Source organism: Rhinopithecus bieti, unplaced genomic scaffold (assembly GCF_001698545.2).
Source record: "Rhinopithecus bieti isolate Rb0 unplaced genomic scaffold, ASM169854v2 scaffold_15296, whole genome shotgun sequence".
In the NCBI taxonomy this organism is placed as follows: Eukaryota; Metazoa; Chordata; class Mammalia; order Primates; family Cercopithecidae; genus Rhinopithecus; species Rhinopithecus bieti.
Genome location: NW_016809075.1, coordinates 4,103,734 through 4,109,742, shown reverse-complemented (window position 1 = coordinate 4,109,742; position 6,009 = coordinate 4,103,734). Strand labels below are relative to the sequence as shown.

The window sequence follows — 6,009 nt, the reverse complement described above, 5'->3', positions numbered from 1 at the left end:
AAAAGAATTTCCAGGCCAGACACAGTGGCTCATGCATGTAATCCCAGCACTTTGGAAGGCCAAGGTGGGCAGATCACAAGGTCAGGAGTTCGAGACCAGCCTGGCCAATATGATGAAACCCTGTCTCTACTAAAAATATAAAAATTAGCCAGGCATGGTGGTACTCGCCTGTAGTCCCAGCTACTCGGGAGGCTGAGGCACAAGAATTGCTTGAACCGGGGAGGCAGAGGTTGCAGTGAGCTGAGATTGTGCCACTGCACTCCATCCTGGGCGACAGAGTGACAGTTTGTATTAAAAAGAAAAAAAAAATCCCTATAGGGTCAGGCATGGTGGCTCACGCCTGTAATCCCAGCACTTCGGGAGGCAGAGGCAGGTGGATCACTTGAACCTGGGAGGCGTCCTGGAGGTCAGGAGTTTGAGACCAGCTTGGCCAACATGGTGAAACCCTGTCTCTGCTAAAAATACAAAAAATAGCTGGGCATCATGGCACATGCCTGTAATCCCAGCTGCTCTTGGAGGCCTGAGGCAGGAGAATTGCTTGAACCTGGGAGGCGGAGGTTGCAGTGAGCCGAGATCACGCCACTGTTTCTTGCTTTAAAAGAAGAGTAAAGACAAGAGTGATGGACCAGTATTGCAGTTCTGTAGTATCATTTCTTATAAAAAACAAAACAACAACAATAATTTATCAAAATTAGCATACTTAAAGCCTAACAACATTCTAATAAGGGCACAAATTTCTTTTTAATACTTGTTTCAGGTGTTTTAATCTCTTTATAAATTAACTAATCTATTCAAACTTCTGCAATAGTTCTTTAAAATCAACAGCGAGCTGACTTTTTAAATGTGCTTAATACAAATACTTGTGAACTTTTAATATGTTGAGTGCTTTCATTTTGATAACTGGATCTCCATTTGATACTTTCATTTGTATAACTCATTTGCAGTCTGAAAATTTTTTTAGTGCCAGTCCCTGAACATATCATTGAAAGTTAATTTTCTCTGCATTTTAAAATATCTGGATTGTGAAGAAAAGTACTAAAATAAATTAAAACTGAATTATCTTTAAAAAAAAAAAAAGACCAGGCATAGTGGCTCGCATCTGTAATCCCAGCATTTTGGGAGGCCAAGGTGGGTGGATCACCTGAGGTCAGGAGTTGGAGACCAACCTGACCAACATAGAGAAACCCCATCTCTACTAAACATACAAAATTAGCGGGGCATGGTGGCACATGCCTGTAATCCCAGCTACTTGAGAGGCTGAGGCAGGAGAACCACTTGAACCCACAAGGCAGAGGTTGCGGTGAGCCATGATTGTGTCATTGTACTCCAGCCTGGACAAAAAGAGCAAAACTCCGTCTCAAAAAAAAAAAAAACAAACAAAACAAAGAATTTCCACATAGGGCAGTGCGTGGTGGCTCTACCTGTAATCTCAGCACTTTGGGAGGCTGAGGCAGGCAGATCACCTGAGGTCAGGAGTTCGAGACCAGCCTAGCCAACGTGGGAAAAACTCGTCTTTACTAAAAACACAAAAATTAGCAGGGTGTGGTGGCGGGCGCCTGTAATCCCAGCTATGCAGGAGGCTAGGGCAAGAGGATTGCTTGAACCCGAGAGACAGAGGTTGCACTGAGCTGACCACACCATTGTACTCCAGCCTGGGTGACAGAGCAAGACTCTGTTACCAAAAAAAAAAAAAATTCCCATATAAAAAATTTTTATTACTAGGTATCTACCTAGGCCATCTTGTAGAGCATATGGTCCGTTCACCTCCACACAATTTAGACAGGGCAGAAAGCCTACACTCTGCTGTATAATGTTGAAAATGCAAGTGTAGGCCAGGCGCAGTGGCTCACACCTGTAATCCAAGCACTTTGGGAGGCCAAGGCAGGCAGATCACCTGAGGTCAGGAATTCATGACCAGCCTGGCCAATCTGGCAAAACCCCATCTCTACTAAAAATGCAAAAATTAGCTGGGTGTGGTGGCACATGCCTGTAATCCCAGCTACTCATGAGGCTAAGGCAGGAGAATTGCTTGAACCTGGGAGCAGAGTTTGCAGTGAGCCGAGTCACACCCCTGCATTCCAACCTGGGTGATGGAGCGAGACTCTCTCAAAATATATATATATATATGTAATAAAATAAAAGATAAAAAAAGAAAATGCAAGTGTAATACTTGTTAATAAACATAAAATCACTTATAAATAAACCATTAATAATGTGGTTCTCATTTTTCACAGAAGTCTTATGCAAGAGACAGCCAATGAAAGCACACAAGAAAATCCTTTTGGAGAAACTTTTGCCTGTATTTCAGATGACATGCTGAACAAGAAAACTTCTGTTGGAGTAAAATCATGGGAAAGCAGTGTGTATGTATGGAGAAGTCTTCATTGGTCATTCATCCATTAATACACACGTTAGAGCTGACACTGGACACAAGGGATCTGAGTTTCAGAAATATGGAGAGAAGCCATATAAATGTCAACAACATGAGAAAGCCTTCAAATACCACCCCTCCTCTCCAGTATATGAAAGAGCTCACACTGGGGAGAAGCTGTATAAATGTAAGCAATGTGGGAAGGCGTGAGGTGTCCCAGGTGTGTTCGTAGGCACGAAAAGACCCACTCTAGAAAAAAGCTCGATGGATGTAAACAGTGTGGGAAAGCATTATCTTAGAACCTTTCAGAGACATGTGAGACTGCACACTGCAGAGATACCTAGTAAATGTAGGCTATGTGAAAAAGCCTCCAGATGTGCCTCACACCTTCCAACGACTCATGGGAGGAAAACCCTGTGAATGCAAAGTGTGGAAAGAAGTAAAATCTGCCACAACCTTCGAATACATGTAAGGACACACACTGGAGAGGAACCCTATCAGTGTAAGCAATGTGGGAAAGCCTTCAGTTGTTCCAGTTCTGTTCAGTATAGTGGAAGGACTCACACTGGAGAGAAACATTGAGTGTAAACAATGTGGTAAAGCCTACGTCTGCCACTTCACTTCGATATCATGAAAGGACTCACTGGAGAGAGATGCTATGGGTGTAAACAATGTGATAAAGCCTTCATTTTTTTCTGCTTCCCTTCAGTGTCATGAAAGGACTCACACTGGAGAGAAACCCTATGAGTGTAAGCAATGTGGCAAATCCTTCAGTTCTTCCAGTTCCTTTGAATACCATGAAAGGATTCACACTGGAGAGAAACCTTATAAATGTAAGCAGTGTGGGAAAGCCTTCACATCTGCCTCAATCCTTCAGATGTGTGTAAGGGCTCACAGTGGAGAGAAACCCTATGAGTGTGAGCAATGTGGCAAAACCTTTAACAGTTCTTTTCGATATCATAAAAAGACACACTGGTGAGAAACCCTATGAGTGTAAGCAATGTAGCAGAGCCTTTGCTGCTTCCACTGCTTTTTACTATCCTAAAAAGACTCACACTAGAGATTAACCTTATGAATGTAAGCAGTACGGGAAAGCCTTCAGATCTGCCTCACTCCTTGGAATGCATGGGAGGACTTAATCCAGTGAGAAACTCTGTAATCTCAGCACTTTAGGAAGCCAACGCAGAAGGATCACTTAAGCTCAGTAGTTCAAGATCAGGTTGAGCAACATAGTGAGACTCTTATAAAATGAAAAAGACTTTCATTTGGTGGCAGCACTGGGTGTGGCAGCTGAGGAGCCCCAGGCCAAGACACAATGGCACCCACCAGGTTGGGCAGGGAGGAGGTGCAGAGGGAAAGTGTGTGGGCAAGGGTTTGTAGGAATGGATGGTGGCCTGGGTCTAGCAGCAGCAGCTCCTCTAAAGGCCAAGGAGGGTTGGGAGTTGGTTGAAGTTCACTACTCACTGCAGGCTACCTCTCCCAGGCTCATGGGATCCTCCCATCTTAGCCTCCTTAGTAGCTGGAACTACAGGTATGTGTCACTACACCAGGCTGACTTTTAATTTTTTTTTTTTTTTTTTTTTTTTTTTTTTTTTTTTTGAGTTAGTCTCTCTCCGTCACACAGGCTGGAGTGCAGTGGTGCAATCTCGGCTCACTGCAACCTCGGCTCACTGCAACCTCCACCTCCTAGGTTCAAGCAATACTCCCTCCTCAGCCTCCCGAGTAGCTGGGATCACAGGTGTGCACTACCACGTGTGGCTAATTTTTGTATTTTTACTAGAGACGGGGTTTTGCCGTGTGGGCCAGGCTGGTCTTGAACTCCTGACCTCAGGTGATCCACCTGCCTTGGCCTGCCAAAATGCTAGGATTACAGGCGTGAGCCACCACGCCTGACCTAGTTTTTAAATTTTTGGTAGAAAACTGGTCTCCCTATCTTTCCCAGGTTGCTCTGGAACTTAGATCCAAATGATCGTCCTTCCTTTGTCTCCCAAAGTACTGAGATTACAGGCATGAGCCACCCTGCCTGGCTATCCTTAGTTTCTATGGGGAAAGCAAACATTTCTGGAAATGTTACTTCCTTGGCTGTTGTGTTTAGGCTATTATTTCTTGTTTCATAAATTACTAAATTAAGTACTTCATTATTTACTTCTAGGCCTAGCTAGGTGTGTGAAATTTCCCTTTAATAAACTTGATGATTTTGTTAAATTTCAAGGCTTGGGTCCACTGGCCCCCAAAAATGGGATTCTGGCTCCCTGTCAAGGAGAGTCTGCAAACTCCCACTGGCATCTCTTTTCTGTAAGGAGTTTGCTCTCTAGCCTTAAGTGAATTTCCCTTCTTCTTCTTCTTTTTTTTTTTTTTTTTGAGACAAAGTCTCACTCTGTCACCCAGGCTGGAGTGCAGTGGCACGATCTTGGCTCACTGCAACCTCTGCCTCCCAGGTTCAAGTGATTCTCCTGCCTCAGCCTCCTGAGTAGCTGGGACTACAGGCATACGCCACCACACTTGGCTAATTTTTGTATTTTTTAGTAGAGACGGTGTTTCACCATATTGGGGAGGCTCATCTCCAACTCCTGACCTCGTGATCTGCCCGCCTTGACCTCCCAAAGTGCTGGGATTACAGGTGTGAAGCCAACACCCCTGGCTGTATTTCCCGCCTTCTGCTTTGTCTTCTGGGAAGGAGTGCTGCTTTACACTGTCATAAGATGACAGTTCTACTGCCAATCATCTGAAATGCCACTTCAGTGATGAGAACTGCAGCAGAGAGAGACCCATCCCTGTGCCCCACCTGTTGTGTACTGAGTGAGGTCGTAGGTTCTAATCTTGCTGAAAGCTGTGGATGTGCTGCATCTCCCAGGCTCTTCAGTGCCACTTGCTTTTCCCAGAAGCGGCATGTCGTTGGAGGAAGCCAGACTGAAGGGCTCTACTTCTCTGAGTAGGGAACAATGCAGAGCCTATTCGCACATTTTTCAGAGAAACAGAGGATGCCAGCCCTCTTGTGCCTGGCTCTTTGAGCAGCCTGTAATAAGTTGTGCAGGAATTCTGTCTGGAGACTTACTTACCCATGCTGTTTGTGTCATTATTAGAAGCTTCCAAGGGGAGGTTTCTACTCTTACTTTAACCATAGTATGTAAGTCTTTTTATAGAGATGGCACACTCATGCCATGATTTGTGGTATGTTTAATACCATAAAAACCTGTGTAGGTTTGAGAAAGGAAGTCAAGGGCCAAGGGCTCCTTTTTTTTTTTTTTTTTGACAGTCTTGCTCTGTCGCCCAGGCTGGAGTACAGTGGCGCTATCTCGGCTCACTGCAAGCTGTGCCTCCCGGGTTCATGCCATTCTCCTGTCTCAACCTCCTGAGTAGCTGGGACTATAGGCACCTGCCACCATGCCCGGCTCCTTTTTTGTATTTTTAGTAGAGATGGGGTGTTATGGGCCCCACCATGTTAGCCAGGATGGTCTCGTTCTCCTGATCTTGTGATCTGCCCGCCTCGGCCTTCCAAAGTGCTGGAATTACAGGCATGAGCTACAGTAGCGCCTAGCCAGGCCAAGTACCTTTTTTTTTTTTTTTTTGAGACGGAGCCTCGCTCTGTCACCCAGGCTGGAGTGCAGTGGCCGGATCTCAGCTCACTGCAAGCTTTG

At 45.1% G+C, this 6,009-nt stretch overlaps 1 long non-coding RNA gene across 1 annotated transcript in view; it reads left to right on the top strand.

Moving 5' to 3' along the window:
• The window catches only part of LOC108539632 (uncharacterized), a 24,290-nt gene extending 20,364 nt beyond the window's left edge, over window positions 1–3,926 (top strand). The window contains exon 3 of the long non-coding RNA XR_001888441.1: window positions 2,235–3,926. This is a non-coding gene — a long non-coding RNA (uncharacterized LOC108539632). The remainder of the gene's footprint in view (window positions 1–2,234) is intronic.
• The last annotated feature ends 2,083 nt before the right edge of the window (window positions 3,927–6,009 follow it).